This window comes from Rhinolophus sinicus, chromosome 18, assembly GCF_057876585.1.
Source record: "Rhinolophus sinicus isolate RSI-liver-muscle chromosome 18, RSI-T2T, whole genome shotgun sequence".
Classification (NCBI taxonomy): Eukaryota; Metazoa; Chordata; class Mammalia; order Chiroptera; family Rhinolophidae; genus Rhinolophus; species Rhinolophus sinicus.
The window spans coordinates 10,236,209-10,264,037 of NC_142518.1; the positions used below are offsets into that span (position 1 = coordinate 10,236,209).

The 27,829-nt window shown below is 41.3% G+C and overlaps 1 long non-coding RNA gene and 1 pseudogene across 1 annotated transcript; one reads left to right on the forward strand and one right to left on the reverse strand.

The window, feature by feature from the left end:
* The window catches only part of LOC109454998 (large ribosomal subunit protein uL11 pseudogene), a 127,907-nt pseudogene extending 121,287 nt beyond the window's left edge, over positions 1-6,620 (forward strand).
* Positions 6,621-9,123: 2,503 nt separating this feature from the next.
* Positions 9,124-27,637, reverse strand: LOC141569669 (uncharacterized). Its single transcript, XR_012493405.2, has 3 exons — positions 27,484-27,637; positions 13,720-13,884; positions 9,124-9,249 (listed from the first exon to the last, which is right to left on the reverse strand). It is a non-coding gene; the product is annotated as an uncharacterized LOC141569669 (long non-coding RNA).
* Positions 27,638-27,829: the final 192 nt, after the last annotated feature.

Sequence of the window (27,829 nt, forward strand, 5' to 3'; positions counted from 1 at the left end):
ATTCCCAACTTGATCGAGTCTTCTCTAATTAACTTTTGATAAAGTGGTGCTCAACAAGAGGTTATTGGATGGAAAGATGGGTGGATAAATGAACACCCAGAGCAGGAAGGAATTCTGAGGTGTGGATACAGCAGCAGTCACAGGTGGAAGCCTGGGGACAGATGGGAAGATTGCCAAGAGGCTTTCAATGAAGAAGAGGCATGAGGAGGAGGAAAACAGTCCACCCCTGCTGCTCTGGAGTGGCAAACTCACACAATAGCCAACTTGGTATTTTTATCCTCATAATGTTTCTCAAAAGATCTGGCCTTATATTCTTGGATGTTTTCATTTTTAATTGACTAAGCTAGGTATTGTTTTAAAACAGAAGCTTCTTTTGGACAATATTTTGCATAGCCCTTTGACTACTCAGTGAGTTCTCTCTAAAATTTGTTTGTCATTTCCACATTGTGTCTTTCCCAACCCCAACAACATTTTTATCCTGTAATGGAATAAATAATAAGACCATGTCGCTTACAGGCATTTGGAGCTTATAGTATTTTAGAAATATAGATCTGTAGTGTCAGAATTTTAAAAGATAAAGCTCGTAGCCATCATCTTATTTCTCTGCCTATGCAATCCAACAAATATTATAAAGATACCATTACGCAATGTAAACTGTGGCATCAAAAGATAATTTAAAGAAATTAAATATTGTTCTGCATTTTGTGTGTTTAATTATGCACTCCCAAATCGAATTTTGGATTGAAGAGTCACTTGATTTATTCTGGAGTTGTACATGTCAGGAACAGTTAACTCAAAATTATATCAAAGTGAAGAATTTAATAAAATGGACTTTTTAAAAAAGCAAAACCTACTTACCTGGTACCTTCCTTCTATAGAATCTGTGATTTGATAGTGTATTTTATTATTTTATTTCAACTCAGTATTCAAGTAAAGCTCTTGAAACCATTTTGATTACCCTGACAGCTGAAATGAAATTTTTACAAGAACACTATATTTGGGGCCAAAGATCTGCAATGATGAAAATAATTTTACAGCAACTCAGCCAAGCATATTAGCTTCATTTAAATTTTATATCAGGCAGGTATTTTTAAAAACATTTTTCTTCTCAAAGAAAGCAGTAGCTTTCAATTCTTTCTGTTGGCCAAGAAAAGTCCAAAAGCGTTGAAGATCTGAATAATTACCAGAGTCCCAGAAACCTGTCCAGCTACTATCTTGGAATTATTTTCAGAGGCTTTGGAAAGGAAAGATATTTTGGGAGTTACACAATTAAGAAATTAGTCCATTTTCAAAATAACAGTAGACTCCTGTAGAGACTTAGTAAATTGTGCTTAAATGTGTGAAAATGCTTCTAATAAAAATCTGCCCTCTCAAAACTGGGTTATAATAGACCCAGCAGTGGTTACAGATTCAAATTGGCTGGTGAATTCAAGACACATTTCAGGCTGTCATCCCCACTTACATAGCTTGCTAGAAGGATAGAGGACAGGAAACAGCATCTTCATTTCATCAGGACACCTGTGGTAAGCAGGGTCACAGTCCCCGAAAGATGCCCACATCCTAATCCCCAGAACCAGTGAATATATTCTGTTAAATAGTAAAAGGGAATAAAGGTTGCAGATGGAATTAAGGTTGAAAATCAGCTGATCTTAAAATAAGGAGATTAGTCTGGATTATCCAGATGGGCCTAAGGTAATCACAGGAGTCCTTAAAAGTGGAAGAAGGAGGCAGAAGAGGAGATTAGAGTGATGCAGGGTGAGAGGAACTCAATCTACTCTTGTTGACTTTAAGATGGAGATGGGGCCACAAGCCAAAGAGTGCAGGCAGCCTCTAGAATCTGGAAAGGCACGGAAATGGATTCTCTTCTAGAGCCTCCAGAAAGAAGTAGCCCTGCTGACGCCATGATCCTAGCTCAGTGAGACCCGTGTCAGACTTCTATCCTACAAAACTGTAAAGTAATAAATTTATGTTATTTCAGGTTACTAAGTTAGTAGTAATTTGTTACAGCAGTGATAGAGACCTAGTACAACGCTCAACAGCTACCTGAGAGCATGGTTTCTTTTGCCCCCACACCCATGCAGAACACAGGTCCAAAACCTGCATGCCAGCCCTCTATAGCCTCAATCCAGGAGCAGCCCCACAGATCAAGCTTTACAATAAATGGAACGGGCATAAAAGTCCACATTTATTGATCACTGCAGTTTGCGAAGCAACAGGATTCTGAGGTCATTCTCACAGGCAGGCCTGGATCAGCCCAGTGCTGAGGTTAACTGTTTACTCACAGTTGTGATCTCGATATCATTATATACTGTGTTTCCCCCAAAATAAGACCGCACCAGAAAATAAGCCCTAGCATGATTTTTCAGGAGGACAGTCCCTGAACATAAGCCTTCATGTGTATTTTGGAGCAAAAGTTAATATAAGACCCGGTCTTATTTTCGGGGAAACACAGTATATTTGTTTTCTAAATCGGAAGTATCTGTCATTGTTTGAATCGTGGGTGCAAGCAGAGTCCCCCTCCCCACAGATATCAAAGATTGAGTACTTGCTTTCCCTGGACCCAGGCAGCTAGGAAGGACATGGCACATGACCTAAGCTTAGCCTATCAGGATGCCAAGAACGAATTGGGATCCCTTCCAGTATTATCAGTCATTGTAACATTCAATGTCCAGTGAGGGGAGCAGTGGAACCCAAAGACCCTGGCCCATGACATTTTCTGTGGTGCTGCCTGTCCAGAGTTCCTTAGTTACAGTGCATTTTATGAGTCTGGTTCAATAGCTTTCCCATCAATCCCGTGAAATACTTGATATCCTTCCAATCGGTTCCTTTTCTGCTTAAGATAAACACAGTCAGTTTACGCCACAAGCCCTAAGTGAATCAGCAATTATTACCAGGACAAGGCTTCAGACAGCAGATCATCTGGAACTGAGGGGAATCTAGGATTGATTATATAGCCTAGCTGAGGTAAGGTCATTCAGGAATGGAAATCTGGTAATCCGTGGCCAAAAGTAGAAAAGCAACCAATCAAGTTCCAATTTTCACAGTATCCATTGGAGAGCATGCCTTGGGGAACCACACTGGTAATGCCATATAGAACAGTATGAAAAATTAGGACTGAAGAGTGACGTGGCTAATATTAGAAAACTTAATGAGAATGACACGCTCAAATCCCTAATTCTTGGCTGAAAGTGAAAACTGAAACCGAGGACTTTCTATGTCTGTGCTAAAAAGAATGTCTTTTTTGTAGCAACAGTATGAAACTACCCAACACCAAACCATAATGCCTATTGAATCATAGCCTCATCAAGCCCCTTTTATGAAAGTTGGGGCATCAATATAGAAAGAGCCTACACTGAGAACTGCAATGGTATTATGTGAAAGAATGTCACAAACTCAAACACCCAAATCCCAAACTTCACTGGACCCTGGTTTGCAGCTCAAGCCTCCCTTTCTCCCATGTCTGGTGAGGTAGTTCAGGCCTTATCTGAAGACTCTGTAACCCTGTTTCCTTGTGAGAGTTGCCTTACACAGGGAGCTTATGTCAGTTCACAGGACCTGAGCTCCCTAATGAGGGGAAGCCAGGGGCCCTTAAACAAGAATTCTGAAATCACTTCACAAAAATATATTGGCAATCTTTCTCTACCCTTTCCCAAAGGGACCTGTGAATATTTACCAAAGAAACTGTGCATTGGGCAAAGGGAAATACTTAGCCTTTTCAGAGATTATCAAACACTGGATCTAAGTTAACACCACTGCCACTCACTAAACAGAGTGGAGGCTTAGAAGATTCAGGTGATGAATGGAGTTTGAGTCCAAGCCAAATGTGCTTTAAAGTGGACGTAATGACACTCTGAACTCAGCAGATGATGGTTTACCTGTTTGCTAAGGATTTACTTACCACTGGTAGAATCCCTACATTGTCTCTGAGCCACAGGTAAAATGAGCCAAATAGAAGCCCCCAGGGTCACCCCTTCCACTCAAAATGGAAAATAAAGAGCAATACCATATCGGAGGGAATTATAGCAATTAGTGTCACCAGGAAATTCCTAAGAAATGCAGGGATGCTGATTCTTAGTACATCCCTACTTAACTTCCCAGTTGTGCAGAGGATGCGATCTTCTTGGAGCAGGATGGTGGGTTGATATAAGCTTTACCAGGAGGTGATTCCAAATGTGGCCTATTTGCTGGGGAAGGATAACCCAGTCCCTGGGCTCTAACCCTGTATCTTCCCCAGGAACAATGGTTCAATATTCACAAATTCAGTGTTTGTGGTTACTTTATAGAACATAACTACCACAAATAATGAGAATCAACTCTATTTAAATCACCAAGAATTATGCAGGAATAGTGCTAGAAAGAATGAGAGGAAGCCTGAAGATACATTTTTTTTTTTTTTTTTCAAGGAAGAAGAGTGACCTGGGCATCTGGAGATGACTGCAAAAAGAAAGAATAGAAGGTAGTGAAGTCTGATGGCTGGAGGACTTCAGGAGGGAGGAAGAAATTTCTAGAAGAATTGATAAGGATCCATTAAACATAAGGAATGGATTAATATCAGAAATGTGAGACATCAGGGGCAGGTTTGTGACAAAAGTTTTTTTGGTGCTTGACTAGCTCTCAACCTCACCACACCTATGATCCTCCCTTTCTCCCTCTGTATTGGGCGCCCTGATTCTCCCCTCCCACACAACTACAATAGCAGGTCGAACTTCCTCTGAATCTGTTCTAAACCTCCATGTCTGGGGGAAAAACAGATCAGCTGGAGTACAGAAGCATATTGTTTTACAACTCAATATGTCACAAAATATAATCTATTTTCCTTTGCTATGTTTATATAAACACTTCTATTGTGCCCACAGAAGACAAAGGATACCTTTTGAGGGAAATTATTCATGTGGGGGAAAAATTAGATTTTTGAACAAGCTTTTCACGTGACCTATAGAGAAGTACAAAAATACAGCTTCAATCTATATTAGATAAGTAATCTGAAAAGATGAAAACATAATCAAATTGTAGTAGCACTCCTCAATGTAATTTAAACTTTGAGGGGCCTGATCAATATTCTCTTAAAATTAATTTTACCCACTGATACTCCAGGGAACAGAGAGAAATACAACTTATACTTAAACATATGAATGCACATTTATAAACATACTGCAGTTCATTTGCCTTTGTTTTTTCTCCCAACAAAGATATCTACACTGCATATTAAGTCTTTTCAGCTTAAAAAAAATCTTTAAAGAGACCTTATTCTGAAAAACTCAAGGATTAGTGCCCAATCTTGAAGTACTTCTGAAAAAAATTCACCAAAAAAATGTAAAATTTACTCTGCCCTCATAATTAAGCCAGCTTCTAATGAGTTTTCTTTAAGAGTTCTACCAATTATGAGATTCTTGAATAAAAATTCACCCAAAGTTTAATATCCAATGATAAGTTCAAAAAAATACTCAAACTTACTTTTGTATACTTATTTTGGGTTTGTCATTTAATTCCTTTTAAAAGTGTTAAAGTAGAAATCAAATAATGTGACAATTTGACAAGGTTCTCCCATCTTTAGGAACAGGAAAAACAGAAAATTGTCAGCATTAACCAGAAAAGATTGAATATCTAATTGACCCAAAGTTTAATAGAATAGCTGACCTAGGGGATAGTGGGGAGCAGTGTTTCCTGAGGGAAAAATGGATTAATTTATATAAGAATGATTTTAAAGGCATATGTGGAACTCCTGCTGGGTTAAGTTTAAAAAAGAATAATACTGCCAAGGGCTAGCATAAGTAGAGGGAAGCAGGCACTCTTATACACACTTGGCAGCATTATAAATTGGGTCCAATTTACTGGAAGGCAATCTATATCAAAAGCCATAACAGATATCCCCACTGACCAAGACTTCCACTTCTTGGAATTTATCATAAGGAAATAAAAAAAGGGTGTAATAAAAATTTACACAACATTGATTACTCTGGGGATTAAAATTAGAGAAAATTGGAAACGATGAAAATACCTATCAATAAAGAATTATTTACTTTCGGCTTTTGACTCGGAGAAGGCCAAGGAGCAAATTTGTTTGGTCGTCCCGAATCCAAGTTCATCCAGAACCAGCCACCTCCTCCATACCACCAAAGTTCAACCCCAACGAGATCAAAGTCGTAAACCTGAGGTGCACCATTGGGAAGTCAGTGCCACGTCTGCCCTAGCCCCACGATCAGCCAGCCCCCTGGGTCTCTCTCCAAAAAATGTTGGTGATAACATGGCCAAAGCAACCTGTGATTGGAAGGGTCTGAGGATGACCGTGAAACTGACCATTCAGAACAAACAGGCCCAGATTGAGGTGGTACCTTCTGCCTCTGCCCTGATCATCAAAGCCCTCGAAGAACCGCCAAGAGACACACAGAAGCAAAAAACATCAAGCACAGTGGAAATACCACTTTTAATGAGATTGTCAACATTGCCCAACAGATGCGGCACCGATCTTTAGCTAGAGAACTCTCTGGAACCATTAAAGAGTTCTCCGGGACTGCCCAGTCTGTGGGCTGCAATGTTGATGGCTGCCACCCTCATGACATCATAGAGGGTGCAGTGATGCAGTGGAATGCCCAGCTAGTGAAGGACTACAAAGGAAATGATTGCAATTAAAGATCATTTGACAACGATTAATTAATTAATTAATTAATAATTAAATAAATGGGTGTTTCCTCTCCCATCCTCATCCCCTTCGGTCTATTCTCAACACAGCAGCCAGCATCATCACTAAATTGAAATGCAGTGACTTGATGGTCATGTCACTCCTATGCTCAAAACCCTCTAATGGTTCCCCTCACACCATGTAAACTGTGGCACTGGACCCATTAAAGAGATTTGGTCAAAGCCAAATATTTATCATGGTCTAGTGCCACATGTTACATGGTGTGGAGTTGCCATTTAAGTGGTTGTTCTCTAAACAAGTGTATATGCGCCAGGTAATTCTTGGTTTTCACCTTAGACACAAAAGAACCCAGAATCTTAATCAGCTCCCTTGTGATATTTCATTTGATATTTGCCTTGACAGACATTCTCCTACATACATTTTTCACATTTTCCCCAGAATTGTGATTATATTAGAGATACTGAAGAGAAAGCTGTTTTTCCCAATGCTTATCTAGCAACTATCATCTCTCACCTGGACTATTATTACAAAGCTGCCTACCCCGTTTCTTGACAGCCACTTCTATCCCCTGTAAACCATTCTTCACATTATATTCAAAGAAATCTCTTTTTTTTTAAGTGGTCATAATTTCTCCACGCTTAAAACTCATTAATGCCTTCTCATTTCTCTATCGATGAAGATCCAAATTCCTGATGGTCAAAGTTCTAAAACAGTGCGGTACAATGAGAATATATTGGGAGCCACGTGTGTAATTTTAAATTTTTTAGTAGCCATGTTTTTTCAAAAAGTTAAATTAATTTTAGTACCATATTTTATTTTAGTCAATCTACTCAAAATATTACCATCTCCATGTTATCAATAATTCAAGAAGATCTTAAATGTACTCACTACAAAAAAAATAGTAATGTGAGGTGACAGATGTATTAACTAACTTTATTGTGATAATCACTTCACAATATAGAGTATGTAAAGTCGTCACATCGTACATCTTAAACTTACACAATGTTATATATCAATTATATCTCAATAAAGCTGGGGGAAATTCAAAAATCTTGAGATACTTTACATTCAGTTTTTCATACTAAGTGTTTGAAGTCTGGCGTGTATTTTATCCTTGCGGCACATCTCAAATTAGAGAGGCCACATTTCATATAGTCCACAGCCCCATGTGGCTAGAGGCCACCATATTAGACACTGCAGCTCTACGAGGTCATGACCATGCATACCTCTTCAGCTTTCTCAGGCTATAGACATAGTTAACCTTCAGGTGCTCAAAGTTGCCACTCTCTCTTCCCCAGTCCTTCATACATGTTGAGTTTTCATACCACAAATAATTTGAAAGAAGAGAAATAACCAAAGTCTTAAATGGGCAAAGATTTGCATGACATCTCACCAGAGGAGATATGCAAATGGCCAGTAAGCATATGAAAGATACTTACCAGTACTAGTCATTAGGAAAATGCAAATCAAAACTATGAAATATGACTTTACACATACTAGAATGGTTATAATGAAAAAGAACAGACAATAAAAAAACAGAATAACAAGTGTAGGTGAGAATGTGAAGAAATTGGGACTCTCATATATTGCTGGTAGGATCGTAAAATGGTATACCCGCTTTGGAAAACAGTCTGGCAGTTTCTCAAAATGTTGAACATAGAGTCACCATATGACCCAACAATTCCTCTCCTAGGAAGCTACTCAAGAGAAATGAATGAAGACATACATCTCCACAAGACATGTGTTCATACAAGACTTATAGAAGCAACGCAAATGTTCGTCACCTGATAAATGGATAAAGAAAATGTGGTCTATCCGTACAATGCAATACTATTCAGCAATACAAAGAATAAAGTACTGACACATGCCACAACATGGATGAACCTCAAAACATCATGCTAAGTAAAAGAAACCAGACACAAAAGAAGACATATTGCATAATTCCATTTTTATGAAATGTCCAGAAAAGGAAAATCTGTAGACACAGAAAATAGATGAGTGGTTTCCTAGGGTGGGGGATAGGTATGGATAATGACTGAAAATGGTCACCGGGACCTTTTGGGGTAATGGAAATATTCTAAAATTGGATCATGGTGACTGTGGCACAACTGCATAAAATTACTAAAGACTATTGAATTATACACATAGAATGAGTAAATGCTATGGCATAAAATATTTACCTCAATAAAGTTATTTTTTTAAAAAATAAAATATTCACAAGAATTGAAAAATAAACTTGAATGCTTACATCTTGCTATAAATGTTCGGTGCCTTTTGTGTACCCAGCCTCCTCTCTCCAGATGGTAAGTCCATGGAGGTAGAAACTGTCAACGCCTTGCTCCCTATTGTAGCCCCAGCCTCCACACTATGCCTTTCACACAGCGGGAGCTCAAACAGCTGTTGAATGCATTGTGAATGAATTGCTTGAGAAATTTTTTTAAGAACATAAACACTTAAAAGTTAAAAAAAAAAAAAAAGGGCTGACCTGGTGGCTCAGGCGGTTAGAGCTCTGTACTCCTAACTCCGAAGGCTGCTGGTTCGATTCCCACATGGGCCAGTGGTTCAATTCCTTGAGTCCCCCAAGGGATGGTGGGCAGCGCCCCCTGCAACTAAGATTGAACACGGCACCATGAGCTGAGCTGCCTCCTGGATACATCTGCTCAGTTGGTTGGAGCGCGGGCTCTCAACCACAAGGTTGCCAGTTCGATTCCTCAAGTCCCGCAAGGGATGGTGGGCAGCGCAGCGCCCCCTGCAACTAAAGATTGAATATGGCACCTTGAGCTGAGCTGCCACTGAGCTCCCAGATGGCTCAGTTGGTTGGAGCGTGTCCTGTCAACCACAAGGTTGCCAGTTCAACTCCTGCAGGGGATGGTGGACTGGGGCCCCTGCAACTGGCTACGACAACTGGACCTGGAGCTGAGCTGCGCCCTCCACAACTAAGACTGAAAGGACAACAACTTGACTTGGAAAAAAGTCCTGGAAGTACACACTGTTCCCCAATAGAGTCCTGTTCCCCCTCCCCAATAAAAAAATCTTTAAAAAAAAAAAAAAAAAGTTAAAAAAAATCCTACTCGGCAATAAAACACACTTGATAACATGGATGAACACTATGTTGAGCAAAAGAATCCAGGAACAAGAGGACATACTATATGAGTCCATTTATAGAGTTCTAGAACAGGTAAAACTGGAAATCTGAATGGTAGTTTCTCTTGGGGGAGCAGGGGACATAGGAATTAACTGTGAAAGCATGCAAAGGACCTGTTGAGGGTAATGGAAATGTTCTATATGCTGACAGGAGTGGTGGTTACACAGGTGTGCATTTGTCAAAATCCATCAAACTCTACACTTAAAATCAGTGCATGTTGTATATAAATTATATCTCAATTAAAAAACATGAATACCTCTGGCAAAAAATTATTTAATAAAGAAAGCCCCCTAGTTCTTTAGTATGAAACACAGACCTTCTATGGTCTGGTCCCTGAATGCCATTCTATACTTATTTCTCAGAAAGTTACCCACTGCCCTCCCTGAACCCCTATCCATCCCCCATCTCCACAAACCCTAGGCCCCAGCCTTAATAAAATGCTACTATAGGGGGTGGCTGGTTAGCTCAGTTGGTTACAGCATGGTGCTAATAACACCAAGGTTGCCAGTTCGATCCCCATATGGGCCACTGTGAGCTGCGCCCTCCTTAAAATAAAATAAAATAAAGTAAAATAAAATATAAAATGCTATCATAGCATTTCCCCAAACACACCATGTCCATCCATGCCTCTGTACCCTTTGCTCAAGCTGCTCTCACTTCCTGAAACCTCCTTCCCCCTCACTGACAGCTGGGCACCTACTGATTTCATAAACTCTCAGAAAGTTGAGCTGTGTTTGCCTGGAGCTGTGGCGCCAATGGGTACTAGAGATCTTTTTGGGATGATGGAACCATTCTAAAATTGGCTTGTGGTGATAATTGTACTACTCCGTAAACTGATGAAAATTCATTGAATTGTACACTTAAAATGAGTGAATTACATAGTATGGTATATAAATTAAACTCCAATAAAATTGTTTAAAAAAACAAACAATTTAGCTCAAAGATAAACCCCTCCATGAAGATCTTTCTGTCCCCTCCCAAATCCCCAAACCAAACACCTATATTTTCCATCCACCCACTGTACTCTGTACCCACTCCTGTTAATGGCCTACACACTTCAATGTACTTTTTTTTTTTTTTAAAGATTTTATTGGGGAAGGGGAACAGGACTTTATTGGGGAACAGTGTGTACTTCCAGGACTTTTTGCCAAGTCAAGTTGTTGTCCTTTCAATCTTAGTTGTGGAGGGTGCTGTTCAGCTTCAAGTTGTCTTTTCGGTCTTAGTTGTGGAGGGCGCAGCTCAGCTCCAGGTCCAGTTGCCATTGCTAGTTGCAGGGGGCGCAGCCCACCATCCCTTGAGGGAGTCGAGGAATCCAACTGGCAACCTTGTGGTTGAGAGCCCGCGCTCCAACCAACTGAGCCATCCGGGTCGCAGCTCAGCTCAAGGTGCCATATTCAATCTTAGTTGCAGGGGGTGGAGCCCACCATCCCTTACGGGACTCGAGGAATTGAACTGGCAACCTTGTGGTTGAGAGCCCACTGGACCATGTGGGAATCGAACCAGCAGCTTTCGGAGTTAGGAGCATGGAGCTCCAACTGCCTGAGCCACCGGGCCGGCCCTTCAATGTACTTTTTTCTCTAAGTGTCTTTCTCCAACCAGATTCTGAAGTCCCTGAGGGTGCTCTTTTACAAGCTTTGTCACCTATGCCTAACACCATACCTGACATGTAAAGCAACTGAATAACTGCTTATTGGATAAACATGCAGCATTTTAATTTCATTATTCCAGGTATTATAGCTAAATTAAGCCTAAGATTTGGGTCCTGGTTAAAATTGGATGTTTCCTTATTTTAACAGGTGTGGCTTTGGGTCTTTTAAGCATATGAGTATTGTTGGTGGAAATACAACAAATACCCACAGTGTTCTTATCTGTGATTCCTGCCCTTGGATTTGTACTTCATCCCATCCCAACTTCCCCCAACTCCTACCTTCACTTAAAATACCGAGTTCATTTACATGAACTTAAAAGCCTTTCAACAACAGAATTTGGAAAATGGCACACAGTCTCACCAACTCTAATATGATTCCCTGCAGTGTAGTTAGCAGTCACCCCGCAGGCTTCAGAATGTTTTAGAAATCATACTGTTCTCACTCTTAGCTTTCTTGTCCTAATGAGGTCATACTAACTTCACTGAAAAGCCTCTGAAATGAGTGTTGGCCCCAAGTCTTTCCTACTCTGCCGGCACTGTTTCCAGACTGCACGAGATAGGACAGGGAGGTGAGGAAAGCCCTTGGATTTTAAGTCAGTGGCCCTGGGCATGAGGCCAGCTCCACCAATCACGACCTGTGCCTACTGTGTGATCTCAGTGATCTGCTGTACCATTCTAAGCTGCAGCATCTGCTTCCACAAAAGCAGTTTAACAACAACTGCCCTTTTGAACTTACCGAGCAGCCCTACATATTAAGAGACGCAGCATGGAAGAACGAGTTCTTCAGTTAAAAATGCTCCATGGGTTCGAAGCTGCTAATCATTGCCTTCCTTGCTTCTTTTTTTTTTTTTTTTTTTCTGCACTTTGCCCTATTGGCACTTTGCCACATTTTTTGCACAATTTCCATTGGGATCTGTAAATTATCCCCCAGTTGCTGTAGGGCAAACACTACTTGATCCCCTTCCATCTACCTGGAGAAATGTACACTGAATAGTCTATATAAAGGGTACCACCAGACTAAGCACTTGATACATTTATTCCCTGGGTGTCTTGTATGACCTTTCTCCAAAAGCTGATCATAGTAGCTTGATTTACAACAAAATGTGTTATTGCTAAAGTTGGCACAAAATCCAAGGGGAAACATTTCTTCTTTTCTTTACACTTTTTCTGTTTTTTTTCCCTTCAATTTTCCACAAAGAACACATATTGCTATTATATTTAAGGGAAAGTCTTATTTAAAAAGAAAAGGAAAGGGGCCAGCCCAGTGGCTCAGGCAGTTGGAGCTCCGTGCTCCTAACGCCGAAGGCTGCCAGTTCAATTCCCAGATGGGCCAGTGGGCTTTCAACCACAAGGTTGCCAGTTCGATTCCTTGACTTCCGCAAAGGATGGTGGGCAGCGCCCCCTGCAACTAAGACTGAACACGGCACCTTGAGCTGAGCTGCCGCTGAGCTCCCAGATGGCTCAGTTGGTTGGAGTGTGTCCTCTCAACCACAAGGTTGCCGGTTTGACTCCCGTGAGGGATGGTGGGCTGCACCCCCTGCAACTAACTACGGCAACTGCAACTAACTACAGCAACTGGACCTGGAGTTGAACTGCGCCCTCCACAACTACAATTGAAAGGACAACAACTTGACTTGGGAAAAAGCCTGGAAGTACACATTGTTCCCCAATAAGGTCCTGTTCCCCTTCCCCAATAAAATCTTTAAAAAATAAATGAATAAATGATTTAAAAGGAAAAACCTTTAATGCTGATTCTATTTTAGACCAACCATTATAGCTAATACTTTTCAAAACACTAAGTGGTAGGCCCTATTGTAAGAACTTGGTATACATTAATCTCGACAACTCTTTGAAATAGGTGTTATTGTTTTACTCCCTTGCACAGATGAGGATACAGAGACACAAAGATTAAGCATTCTACCCAGGGTCGTACAGCTAGTAAGTGATGGAGCTGGGATTTGAACCTAAGCACTTTGGTGTCAGAGTTCATACTTTTAACTAGTATTCCAGGCAAAACAATGTGACTGGTATTACCATCTACCATGGCTGAAAGGGTCCAATTACACAAGTAGGCTCCCTTGGGAGAAAAGTGGTCTTTTAAACTGTGTGTCCTAAAGGCAAGAACTATGTGTCATCCATTTGTGTTCCTGTACCAGTTAGCCTCTGCTGCACAGCAAACCACCCTAAAAGTTAGGTACCTAAAAACCCAACCATCAATTTCATTCATAATTCTGGAGTTGGTATTTGGGCTAGGCTTTTCTTTTCTTGGTCTTGTGCTGTACTTACCTGAACAATATCAGTTAGCTGCTGCTCAGCAAAACATCTCTGCTTCTGGAGGTTGGCTGGCTGGCAGTTGGGGGTGATAGGAGCCCCTGGGCCACAGGTCTCTGATCATCCAGCAGGCGAGCCTGGGATTCTTCACATAGCAGCAGTGGCAGGGTTCCCAAGAGCCTCGAGAGTGGATAAATCCCAATGAGCAAGAGCTTTTCAGGTCCTGCTTACACCATATTTGCTAGTGACCCATTGGCCAAAGCAAATCACCTGACCAGGCCCAAAGTCAGTGTAGGAGGGGACTACCAAAGGCATGGGAACAGAGGAGTAAATAATTTGCGGCCATTTATGCGATCTACCACCAATATCTCCATATCCACAGAACCTAATAAACAGTAGGCACAGAATAAATGATTATGGGACTGAATGCTGTCTCCCCTTGATGAAAAATCAAGATAAGACCAACAATCTCTTCCCTCTCCACACTCAGGACACCACGTCAAGCAGACAGAAGAGGCTGACTGATCCCTCCTCACAGAGGACACCTCATTCTGGGTGATGGAGTCTATCATTTGACAGTTTCCTTCTAGTGCAGGGTCTTCTCAGCTGTTGGGGTGAGGGATGTGTTCTTACTAGTGGCTGCTTCCCTAAAGCTCTTAGAATCCCAGGACTTGCTCTTATCAATGGTCCCATCAGGCTTTTCAAGGAACCTCCTCTACTCCCACAGCTTCTGTGGGGTCCCTCAAAGACACTGCTATATGAGGTGTGATTAAAAAATATGGTGAATATTTAAATTTTAAAAAGACACATTGCCATTAATCCCCCTCAAAATACTCCCCCTCACTTCAAACACACTCATACCATCATTCTTGCCACTTCCTGAAGCAGTTCAGGAAGTCCTCTTTCATGAATGTCTTTAGTTGTGCTGTTGTGGCTGACTTGATGTCCTGAATTGATTCAAAACGTTTACCTTTCATGGTCATTTTGACTTTGGGGAAGAGCAACAAGTCGCACAGTGCCAGATCCAGTGAATAAGGTGGATGAGGACACACCGTAATGGTTTTATTTGACAGAAATTGCTGTATACCAGAAGCAATGTGTGATATGGAGTGTTGTCATGATGGAGGATGAAATTGTTTGCCCACTTCATGTTAATGCATTGTTCGTGATCCATCATTTACAGCACACATTAAAACACACCTTCTCTCATAGCTCACACCCAGCTGACTGCACTGAACAAGTTGAACCTTGTCACACACTTACTAAGGTTCAATGCACCGCTTCCCATATTGAGGATCCCTGCCTTTCCATTGGATGGAACTCAGCAGCAGCATTCACCATATTCTTTGATGATACCTCATAAAGATGCTCCAATTAGCATCACTGCTCGTTCTCTAGTGGCTCCCTCAAGTTGTGCAGCCCTTTGAAGAAGAGTGTTCAAAGCCTTCTACAACTGCACCAGAAGAAACAATTGTGTGGCTTTGGGTCAGTAGTTTTGAACAGGAGGTGATATTCCCTTAGGGGCCATTTGGCAATGTCTGTAGACATTTTCCGTTGTCACACTGGAGGAAGGGCGATGGCATCTAGTGCATAGAGGCCAGGGATGCTACATAACATCCTACAGTGCACAGGACAGCCCCCATGACACAGAATTGCCTGGTTCAAAATGTCAATAATGCCACAGTTGAGAAACCCTGCCTTAGGTTCAGAGTGAACCCTCATTTGTCCTAAGGATGCAACCACAGTTCCATCCAGGGTTGTTACATGGCTGAATGGATCACCCTTTCTGGGAAGAATCAATTTCTGTGCAACTTAAATCTCAGGGACAGTTCATGGAGCATCCCACAATTCCCCAGGTTAGATACACAAACGAAGCTCTAAATAGGAGCTTGGTTACATACAAAGATGATCTTATTGTGTCTTTCTATTATCTATGCTCAAGCCTACTGATTCTGAGAGCAATTTTCTCAGAAGAGAGGAGTGCTTAAAGGTTTTTATTGCAAGGCAGTTAAGAGCCTCAGGAAATAAAAATGGCTTTCAATGGAGAACTGCACTGTGGGACTTCTGGGTGAACCATCTGAATTCTTTGATGAAATGCACATTAGTTGCAAGGAATAAATGATAGGCATTCAGTTTTAACAAAACGACACTTGCTCCATGGAGGAAGAGACTTTCTTCCTGTCCAGAACAGAGGGAATGAAAGCTACACAGACATTGATTGCTATGGCAGCTCCACGTACAAAAGCGACAGGAAATGAAAGTCTTGATCTAGTTGCCCATCTTACAGTGGCATTTTAGCAATGCTAATTAGAAGAGAATAGCTGACATTTCCCTAGCATGAAAGATGAACTAAAATTTATCTAGGAAATTTACTTCTGAAATTTTCACAGAAGAATTCAATAGTGAAGGTGCTTTTTATTAACCCTGGACATTAGTTCTCATCTATGCATTTTCGTCTGCTCTTTTATGCTAGTAACTAGGAATATCCTCTTAGCTCATTACCTGGAGCTCCTCATTCTAGTAAGCTGTGGGGCAGTGAAGTGTGCTCAGGACCAGGCCTTGGGGGAGGAGTTTCACAGGAAAAGTTTCCCAATTTGGCCGCTGATTGGGATTCTGCTGCTACTGATTCTTATTCCAGAGGCTTCTCACTTCAGACAGAAACTCTGCGGATCCATGCAGGATGGAACCACCTTCGGCTGAACATCATTAATTTTCACTGTGTCACAATAGAGTCATAATCGCTGTGTCAAGTGGTAGCTATGGAGCGTCGACACTGCACTAAGCACTTTATACACAGCACATTTTCTCATAGGCTAGCTGTGTGACTTGGGCAAGGTGATTAAACTCTGTTTCTGTTTCCCTTCTCACGTAGAAATAGCTACCTTGCAGAGTTGTTTTCAGAATTAGCTGAAACAACATGTGGAAAGTTCCTGGTGCATGGTAGCTATCTTAGTCAGCTCAAGCTGCATTACGAAAGTCCATAGACTCGATGTCTTAAACAACAGAAATTTATTTTCTTACAGTTCTGGAGACTAGGAAGTCCAAAATCAAGGTGCCGGCTGAGTCAGTTCCTGGTGATAACTCTCTCCTTGAGTTGCAGATGGTCAACTCCTTACTATGTCATCACATAGCCTTTCTTCAGTGCCTATGCACAGGAAAGGAGAAAGAGAGCTCATGCTCATGCTCTCTCTCTCTCTCTCTCTCTCTCTCTCTCTCTCTCTTCTTTTGAGGCCGCTAATCCCATCATGAGGGTCCCACGCTCATTACCTAATCTAATCCTAATTACCTCACAAAGACCTTATCTCCAAATACCATCATATTAGGAGTTAAGTCTTCAAGAGAAGAATTTTGGGCAGACACAAGCATTCAGTCTGTAACAGTAGACAATAAGTAAATGGTAACTATTATTACTATTATAATCATTAATAAAGCAGGTATTGACACTCAGTAAACAGCTACAATGGCATGGCAATATATATACTTTTTTTTTTAAGGAGGGCACAGATCACATTGGTCCATGTAGGGAGTGAACCAGCAACCTTGGTGTTATTAGCACCACACTCTAACCAACTGAGCTAACTAGCCACCCTGGCATGGCTTTATCAAAAACAAAGGAAATCTGGCCCAAGCACCCACTTATGTGAATTGGTATTGGTGGGAAGTAAAGCATCAGTTTCTCGGTGCCCCTTCTCAGGCTCCCAGTGCCAGAGCAGTGCTAAGCCATTTCTCCTTGCTGTATCTTGAGGCCTTTGGTGAACAATGGTCCCCCATCACTGGCTGAGACCATTCATCTGGGAAGGCTCTGGCTGTGCCTGTTAACCATGATCTTTCCACCATCTACAGGGCATTCTCTGTGGTCCTCTGACCTCTAAAGAGCTACATTCCCATGAGCTCTGGTCTCTTCCAGTTCTGGAACTTGCAATCCTTGTCGCTCTTCCTTATCCCAAGAATGTACAGCACGAAGGAGCAAGATTTCCCCCTCTTTAAACTTCCAAACAGAAATCTCCAGCTCCTCCCATTCTTTGATAGTCCAACCCTGTTACAGGTTGTCTTCAGAGCAGCCTTCACACCTTCTGGTAAATTCTTCCTTTTCCATCCTGAGAATGCTGAGAAGTATGTTTATTTCTTGATGCATCTCAACTTCAAGCAAATAGGTTAAAAATTAATTTCTCAATCATTTTCTACATAATTTCTAAAAGAATATTTGCTGATGGAGAGACAAGATGCTATAAAATTTCAAGAAATTCAGTTAAAGGGGAATAAACACCCTCAAATTTCCATGGAATATGGTTTTTTATGGACTATGGATTCTCATAGGTTCTTAGAGGCCCTTTAATCTGTACTCCCAGATGAAATATGAAATTATCTCTCTCTCGGTCAATTACACCTTTTACCCCACCAAATGCCAGCAGAATGTCTTGTTGCAGAAAATCGGCAAGGACCGAGAAACTCAAGCAGCACGCAGAGATCAGGGAGAACACAGTTTTATTACGCCAGCGGGCTCAGCGGGATCCTTCCCAAAAGACTGAGCCCCTAGCAAGGTTTTGAGCAGGTTTTTATGGGTTGGGGACTTCCTTGAGTCGGGGAAGGGGTGGGTGTCATCTGGTGATTGGCTCAAGGTGTGGCTTGGAGGGGGTTATGTGGAAGTGGTCCGGGGCTTAGGCTGGGGACTTCTCTCTCCGCTGGGGCCACCATTTTAGCTCAGTTACACGTGGCAGGGAACCATTTTAAGGTCAGTTTCCACATCAGTCTGATGAATAGAGCATCAAGCTGGACCCTAAGAGATCTGGGCTCTGAACTAAACTCAGTCTCTATTTGGGGTTTCAGCTTTCTCATCTCTAAGGCTCCTTCTATCCTTATTATTCTGCATTGCTTTAAGAAACAAGATCCTGGACTCCAGAGTCATTACAACATCTAAACATGATATTCTGTTCAAGAGTAAGCTCCCTTTCCAAATGCCCACTGTATTTCAAAAAGCAGAGAGAACCATCACTAACCAGTTAGTCCAGCAAACACTGATAGAGCACCAACAGAATTCCTGATGGGTTCAAACTTCAAAATTCCTTGAGCACCCGTTGGTTTGTGCCTTTAACTAAGCTTATGTGATACATGTTCCTCTTATTTATCACTGCATTCTTAGGCATCAGTCTTCTGCTTTTGAACCACAGTGGAAAAGGGATAAAATTTCAACATAGTTAGACCGAAGTTTGCTCTCTTTGAGGCAAATACCACCCTCTGTTTTATCACCCAAACATAATATATAACCTTTTGGCTGAAAAGTGAAAACCAGCACAAAAGTGAAGGCTATGTTGCTGAAATGCGATTTGTGCATTTAGATATAACATATAAAGTAGAAGATGGTACCTGGCATAAATCCTATAATGCCTTTCCTACACTATGCAAGAATCTGGAAGCAGGGTAGTATGGTACTTCAGGCTCCCATTTTTCTTATCTGGAAAACAGATAAAATTGTGGGCTTCAAAGGGAAGTTGTAAAAATAAGAATACATTCAAATTAGAAGTATTTGTCGAGCATTTAGCTTGTGCACCACATTGTAGATGAGCAAGAAAGACCTGTCTGCCTTTGCAGATCATAGCCTCTGTCCTCTTGCCACAAGCAGGACTGAGCAAATCTTTTCAAACACCGTAAAGGGTCCATTTTCACCAAATAATTAGTGAAAATTTTGCTGATCATCTCCTGAGGAGATGAATAAGGAATTTACAATGCATAACACACATGTATTTCAAAAAATATTTATATTTTTATTCCTAAGACTGTCTCTTCCCAAGTTTTGTCTCTGAGCCATGCAATTTCCGGTCTTTTCCCTCTACTTTGGATACCACCAACCATCCTACTCATGTAAAGATTTCAGTCCTATCCTGGCTTCTCTCTTTAGTCTTATGCACCCCCACCCAATAGTGATGTTGTAAGTTTCTTGAAATCAGGAATCATGTTTTATGCTTAAGTAGCACAACAAAAAGCCCTTATATAAAAAAATCTTCCATGCTTTCTATAACAGCAGGTCAAGTGGGTGGGTGTGGAGAGCTGGACGCACCCCCAAATGACTTATCCTCAGTAAAATGGCTTTTCCATGTCTAACGAATACTAACTGTTGGGTGGGAGTACACAGGTTAGAAAAACTAAAGCCAGGATAACAGGAGAAAAGAGAGGAATGCAGAAATGGGAGTAGCCTTGAAGGATAAGTAGGGTGGTAGTGTCTGGGCTAGAGATGGAAAATTGAAAGGCTGAGGTAGAGAGTTGGGAAGAAATATTTACAGAGATTTTTTATTTTTTTTTTGAGAGATACAGTGTGTTGTTCAATGTACTCAAGGCCCTGGCACAGATTGCAGATTTTACATGCAATGGAAAGGAGTAGAAGTAATGGCAATTGCCCAAGTGAGAATGGTGATGGCCTAGATAAGGATAGCAGCAGAGAGCATTCTGAAATCAAGTGTTAAAATTGTTATTTTTTTTTATATGACTGGATAACAATTTGTAAATGTCTCCCACCCTAGAATGATTCTCTCACCCCCCTCCAACTACCCTTTGCATCTTTCAAGGCTCAGCTCAATTTCTATCCCCTCCATGAAGCTTTCTCAGACCTTCTGGCCATACCAACTCTTCTCTTTTTTCCATTTATAGGTACAATTTGTATTGTTGAATGGCTATCTTTGGGTTCTATCCCTCCTGCCATCCATCCAATATATTATTATCAAAGTAATCCTTATTGTAATTATGATCAAAGTAATCAATTTTCATCACATCATTCCTCCATTCAAAAAAAAATTCTCTGGCTTCTCTCTGCCAACAGGATATTTTAAATTGAAAGAAATCAGTCATTTATAGTCATGAAAATTGTATTCTGCAGATATTGGCTGAGTATCTCATATATAAGCATTTTCCCAGAGCTTGAATGAATGTGGAAACCTGTCATATTTCATTCCTTTTTCATGTTATTTCACAGCTTATAATCCTGTCCTTATCATATGCACGCCAATTCAATATAGCTCTCAAAAATCCAAGGCCATAGGGGACAAAACTTTGGGTAATATATTGTTTTTCAAAGCCTCACTTAGCCTAACAATCAGAGTTACTGTATCATCCATAGAAATATGTAAATGTTATCTAAACCCCCTTTGGAAGGAATAATTCTGAAATTTCCATTGTTGGACCATTTTAACTGCCATTTAAATATTCCCAAACCTGTTGACCTAATCCAGTCACACACTCCCCACTACACAGTTTTCCTGAAAATGTATCCAACTTTGGGTGAACACTCAAACAGCTGAAACCAAAATTATAACTGATTAAAGTGATGTTTTCAACCACAGTTACACATCAGTATCCCCAGTGCTCCTTCCAAGCCAATTAATTCAGGATCTCTAGGGGTGGGCCTGGCCATTAGTATACAGATTCTAATGTGTGCCCAGGGTTGGGAGCCACTGCATTATAGAAGTCACCTCTTGCTATCTCAGTAGAAAGATGGGGCATGCCTAGGTCAGGCAGAGGCACTTCATAAACCAAGTAAGAACAACAGTTCCTAAGAGGGCTGGCAAGAGCTTTGGAGAACCTGGGTACCAAGCAAAGGATGAAGCGGGGACACACCTAAGAGGAGGACATCTGTACCCAGAAGAAGGAGGGCACCCCAGCCACACACACTGCCTTCTTGAGAAACCAACCACGTTTCTCCAGTGAGCTAGACACACACTTGTTCTGATATCAAGAGAATCACATAGCAGTAAGGAGAACTGGTTACACTTTCCTACAATACTCTCTTGCTTCTAGAGAAAAATCTAGCGATCTGTAATTCTGCAAGGAAGCCCTGTGTGCTCTGACCTAATTAAAACCATTATTAAATTATTTCTCAATTGCTGTTGAAAACAGAAAAGGCGTCGCTGAATGGCCGTGTCTTAACATTGATTTTTACACCAGCCACTCCTGATTTGGGGGCCAAGCTCCCAGACTGAATTTTCAGGGAGTCTCTGGGTAAAGCTCAATGAACAAACAGGACTTCAAATGTTAAATTGAAATTATTCCTCAGGCTTAGTTTAGCTCAATACTACAGGTGACATTGTAAGCAGAAGACAAAAGATGACTCGGCTATGGTAATTAAAAACAACTGCAATCTTCAAATAACATTATATTTTAATCCTGCTATGGCGATTTTCTCTTTTACATCATTTAAATAGTTTTTATAGCTTCCAGATATTTCCAAAACTTGAGTCCTGTTATTGGCAAAGTACAAAAAGGGCTTTTACATTCTTGAGGAATGTGAATACTCAAATTGACAAATCCTACACAACCTATCATTTCCTCCAAAACATACAATAAAAAACTGGATAATGTAAGTAAACCTCCTGGGCTCCATTCCTAAGAGAAAAAAGCCAAACCTTATGGCCTTCCTTGTTCCTAGACCTCAGGGCCCCAAAACCCTCAATCTCTTATTTCTTTCATGTCCCCCAAGCACCCAAACCATACCCCACACATCCACCACGCTAGCCTGCCCCTCCCTTCAGCCTGGAGTCCAGCCTGGAGCCCAGCCTGCCTTCCGTTTGTCCCTGGGTCTCCCGCCCTCAAATTCAACTCCATTCTCCCAAAAGGCTGAAAAGCTCCTGCTCTGCTCTTAGGAGTTCAGCATTGGGCATTTGAAATAAGGGTGTGCCGCACCCCGTGGGACAACTTTGTTACCGCCACTCTCTCACTGTGCTCTTTTTCTTGCCCACCAGCCTCAGAGCAAATGATAGACCTCTGTACACATATACATACATATATATACAGATGCATATACATACACATGCGAGCGCGTGTATGTATATGTGTCTGTATTACTGTGATCAGTGAAAGAAAACAGAGGATCATTTCCCCCACCTAGTTTCCTAGTGTATGGTTCTGACAAAAAGTTCAAAGGAACAAGCATATGTGCACACAAAAAACAGGGCACCTCATTTCTGAACCATGTATCAATCAGCCAGCTGGCAGTCTCTGAGACCTCAATACTCCAAAGACACATAATTCAAATTCTTATGACTCAATCACTAGGTTGTCAACTTCCCATTGTACGAGAGGTGCAGGGTGGCATTACGCATGAAAGGAGTCCCAGAAACTCAGAGCAGAAGCAAACTCTGCCTCCACTGGCCTCATCATGCAAGAGATGGACAATTTGTCCACAGTTTTATTCACCATTTGTGACTCTCCTGCTTGGAACCTCAGCATTACCAGATCAAATTGTAAGCTTCTGACACTGTTACCTTGGAAATGAGTGGTGGGATTAGGAGAGCAGTGGGGGAAGGAAGGGTGACTCCAAGAGAAGGAGGGAAGATACTTTCCTAGACTCAGACAAACTTGGGGCTGAAGGTTCTTATTGGAGTTCTGTGGCTTATGAAGACTTCAAGTAAGTGGTTATCTAACCTATGATCAATGCCACCAGAAGCGGCCATTCTATTTTCTGACTGTTTTAATCATCAGACACATTAAGTCGTTAGACTGTAATCTCCATAAGAGTATGAGTCTTAGCCTGTGGTGTTCACCGATAGCGTCTCAAGTGCCTAAACAGTGCCTGATACACAGAAGAGCTCAGAAAATACTTGTTAGATGAATGACTGCCTCCCAGTGGCTTCCCACAATGATTCCATTTCTGCTCTGGAAAATCCAGAAGAAATCTATTTTTCTTCACTGTGACAGTCTAGCAAATATTTTAAGACAACTATTATGTTGACCCCTCCCCAACCCCCACTGCAAATGATTTTCTTTTCCAAGTTTAAGATTCCTGGTTTGTTTAACCATTTCTTATAGCGTGGATTGCCAGTACTCCCAACAAAGATTTATTGGATGCCCATTGTGCAGTCACCACTGGGGAGAGGTGGGACCCTCAAAGAATTCTAAGTAATACCTACTCCATTCATCAGAACCTGTCATTCACCCACACTGTTCTAATTTGTCCATCAGGGCAATTATGAAAGACTCTGGCAAATGCCAGCATAAATCCAGAGGAACTATGTCTACTATTTTTCCCCAAGAGAGCTATCTGGCTACCTCATCCAAAAGGAAGAGATGGAGGAGGAAGTGGAGAAGGAGAAGAAAGAACAGGAGGAAGAGGGGGAGAAGGAAAAAGAGGAAGAGAAGGAGGAAGAAAAAGAAGAGGAGGGAAAAAGAAATAAGTTTAACTTGGCACTACTTCATGACTTCGTGCAGTGGTTCTCAACATTGGTTTCACGTTGGAATCACTTAGGCAGCCTCTACAAAAGATGGACTCCTCAGAGATTATGATTTAATTGGTCTGGGATATAGGCTGGGCACCGGGATTTTTAAAAGCTCCCCCAAGGGAATCTAATATGTAGCCAGAGCTGGGGACCACTGGATTCATGCAAACTCCTGGGGATTAACACAATCTCTTTTAAAAGGCTCACAATCTTTTTTTTTTTTTTTTTTTTTAAGTGCATTCTAAAATATTGCATCTAGCCCTCTACTTATTTTTTAAAATAAAGTTTTATTGGCACATAATTATGCTCATTCATGTACACATTGCCCATGGCTGCTTTCACACTTCAACAGCAGAGTGGAATAGTGATGGAGAGACCATGTAGCCCACGAAGCCTGAAATATTTACTACCTGGCCCTTTACGGAAAAAGTTTGCTGACCTCTAGCTCAAAATCAATATCAAATTCACCAGTTTACAGTTTGGGGAATTCATGGCCTTTTTTTCTTTTTCTTTTTCTTTTTTTTAAATCAAAACAATGTTGTTTATTTTGTTTTGTTTTCTGAAGGACTTTCCCACCTACCATTCTCCTGGACCCTCTCCTATTTCCCATGATTACTTAAGAAAGACTAGTGATATTTTAGCAATATCACCTATCACAACTCTAAAGATGAGAAATAATAGATTTTATTCTGATGTATGAATGTATGTAGTAGAAAACCATTTAAAGTTGCCTATGACTGCATTTAATAATCGTCATGTTCATGAGATTATTGATCAAAGTGAGTATTTTATGTGTTTACTTGTATTTCCTATCAGAATTCCACATACTGTGTGCAGCCAAGCTCCCTACTCCACTCTCTGAAGCTGCAAGCTATTAAAACCTATTATAATATATATAACACATAATATTTGAAATACAATGTTTACAATTTCATATATGACACATGGTACATGATAGGTAAGCTATTATCTGTGAGGCAGACATTGTTGCTGTCACATTGTCTCGGGCATTTTTGGATCCCGCCCTGCAGGTGTTTCTAAAGCGTATGATCAATGATCGTTGTGAAATGAGCCTGAAAATAAACACGTTTCACTGAAGCTTTAGCCATGAAGACTATATGGGAAAACACTTGTACGAATATCCACCCCACCCGACTTTCACAGATTGTTCCCATCTTGCACAGTAATGTGAATTTCTGATGTCATTCAGCATGATCTGCCGGTAGTGTGGCCTGACATTTTTAATTATGTATAACTATTATACATGTACTTCCGCCTCAGGTGAATTAGAATTAGTGATATTTTTCTCTATCACCTGCACAACTAAAGTGGACTTTCTTAGAGACTCATTTTCCGTGGGATGCTGATAAGTCTTAGAAATTGCCACAGCGGGCGAAACTGCACGAAGCGCGGGCCTGCTTCAATCACAGACTTGCTCTTGTCCTAATAGCCTGCGGGTTCAGAGGACACAGCGCCAAACTCAGCTGCTGGCAGTCCTCAGAAATTAAGTGTGTAATCATGCCTCTTGCGTGAAAATCACTTTCGTTTCAGTCAATAAGCCTGTGAAGAAAATGAAATCATTAACTGGAAGAGTAAAATCTGAGAAAGAATTTTAATGCATTTACTATATGAAATGCTTTCAACCAGTAGGAAGTCCTTTGAGCGAAGGGAAGAAAATTGCTGAGAATTTACAAAGGCTTAAATGATCTTCAGAGCTATTCCTAAACCTTTTAGTCGTTTGATTTGAACCACAAGTAATGAAGGGCTGTACAGCATACCCCAACACAAATATACACAATTTATTAATGTATATTTTGACAAGAAGATACAGGAATCCATCTCAATTACCTTAAAGTCATAAATAGTCAAAACACCCAACAGCACATTCTCCTGGTCTTGGAGTGGCTGAGAAAATGTTTCTCAGCTTCACTTCAGCTAAACTGCAGTGTCATTACTCAGTGGGGGCTGGCCCCGCTTTCTGGCCCCTCAATCTATGACAGTCTATCTACTTCATTGCTGATTTCACTTCAAACAATCGCAAAGGGCTTTCACCAGTGAGTGTGTGGTTTTTGTGATCTAATTTTTTTCAAAAGCAATCTGGCCATGGTGAATTGGTGTCATATTTCTCTCAGCCAGAATGTTTAATTAACCAAAAAAAAAACAATTTTCCACATGTAGCATAACACAGTTTAGTATATCAAGTCACAGAAAATAATTGTTCAGATTCCACCCCTGAGCAAAGAAGATCATATTTTGCTTTTCCCCTTTCAGGATGTCCCACGTCGCAGCTAACAATGGTAGAGAGGGTTATTTGACCCCAACCCATCACCTCTGAGCAGGGGAAATCATGCTCTGTTTTCTCCCTCTCAGAGTGTCCCACATCGCAGATGAAAATTCTAAAGGTGGGATCTGACACTGGCTGGACAGGCTCTAAAGCCCACATTATCGGTACTTCACAACAATGCTTTAGATTGTGTTTTAAATGTGCCAAGGCTGCTTACTAATTAAAATAAGGCTGGGATAAATATTTTAATAAGGTGATTATTCATCTGATACTCTCTTTTGATCGAATCCAAAGTTAAACACAGTCACCATATGACCTAGCAATTCTACTCCTAGGTATATACCCAAGAAAAGTGAAAACATATATTCACACAAAAACTTGTAACATGAATAGTCATATCAGCATTATTCACAATAACCAAACAATGGAAACAATCCAAATGCCCATCAACTGATGAATGGACAAACAAAATGTGGCATTTCCATGCAATGGAATATTATTCAACCATAAAAAGGAATAAAATCTGACACAGGTTACAACATGGATGAACCTTGAAAATATTATGCTAAGTGAAAGAAGCCAGACACAAAAGACCACATACATATGACATATGAAATATCCAGAAAAGGCAGATCTACAGAGACAAAAAGTTATGCCACATTTTGTTTATCCATTTACCAGTTGATGGGCATTTGGATTGTTGCATAACTTTTTGTGAATGCTCTAAAAACCACAGAATTGTAAATTTTGAAATGTGGATTTTATGGTATATGAATTATATCTCAAATAGAAGGAAGGAAGGAAGGAAGGAAGGAAGGAAGGAAGGAAGGAAGGAAGGAAGGAAGGAAGGAAGGAAGGAAGGACTAACCCTAGGACTAAACCCCAGGACTAAGAGAGACTACCCAAGGAAGAAACAAACTTGGAATGGGGTGAGGAGAGAGGGCTTCCCAAGGCTGGGATTTAGTCCTCATTGAGGAAGGTGTGGCTGCAGCTCACTGGATGACAGAAAAGTTTGCCAGGTTGCCCTGGGCCAGAGCTGGTCTGTGAAGTAGGCCAAAAAGCATGGCCGGGAGCTGCGGGCCAGGGCTGGCAAACTGGAAATCCCACCCCCACCCCCCGCCACTGGGGGGCAGCAGGTAGTGGGAAGGAAACTGCCCACTGGGGATTGCTGATGAAATCGGTTGGAAAGCTACCCTTAGAGGTCCTTTTGAATTTGCTGGGAAGCGGGCCAGGGCACTGGCCAGACTGTCCAGAAAGCCACAAGAGTGCGACCCACAGGGGTGCCACTGAACTCACCCGGAAAGCCAGCAGGGGTATCCGTGGAGAGGGCTGTCTCTGAGCCTACCACAGCTGAGGCACCTGCAAAACTTGCCATGAAACTGCCTGCAGGGGTGAGGGTAGGGGTGAGCTCAACTCAGTATCTCATACTCCAGCCCAGTACCATGGGAGCAGGAAGAAGCAGAGCACACCAATACCCGGAAGAGAAGCTCCTTCCTGCCCCAGAATCTCCCCAGCACCCTCTACAGATCAAGTTTAACCTGTGCCAGCTGGCAATGGAGAAACATTCCAGTATCGCAATCATGGCAACAAAGAGTGGATTTGGAGCTGACAGGCAAGAGATTGATAATGGGCACAGATACTA